Below are 308 nucleotides of genomic sequence, written 5' to 3' on the forward strand. Positions count from 1 at the left end.
CCCCAAACATCCCCCTCACCCCAATCAGCCCCTCACCCCCAATCACCCCCTCACCCCAAACATACCCCTCACCCCCAAACATCTCCCTCACCCTCAATCACTCACCTCACCCCCAATCATCCCCTCACACCCAAACATCCCAATCACCCCCCTCACCCCCAAACATCCTCCTCACCCCCAATCACACCCTCACCCCCAAACATCCCCCTCACCCACAATCACCCCCACATCCACAATCACCCCCTCACCCGCAAACATCCCACTCAACCCAATCACCCCCTGACCCCAAACATCCCCCTCAGCCCCAA

Source organism: Carcharodon carcharias, assembly GCF_017639515.1.
Source record: "Carcharodon carcharias isolate sCarCar2 chromosome 33 unlocalized genomic scaffold, sCarCar2.pri SUPER_33_unloc_8, whole genome shotgun sequence".
In the NCBI taxonomy this organism is placed as follows: Eukaryota; Metazoa; Chordata; class Chondrichthyes; order Lamniformes; family Lamnidae; genus Carcharodon; species Carcharodon carcharias.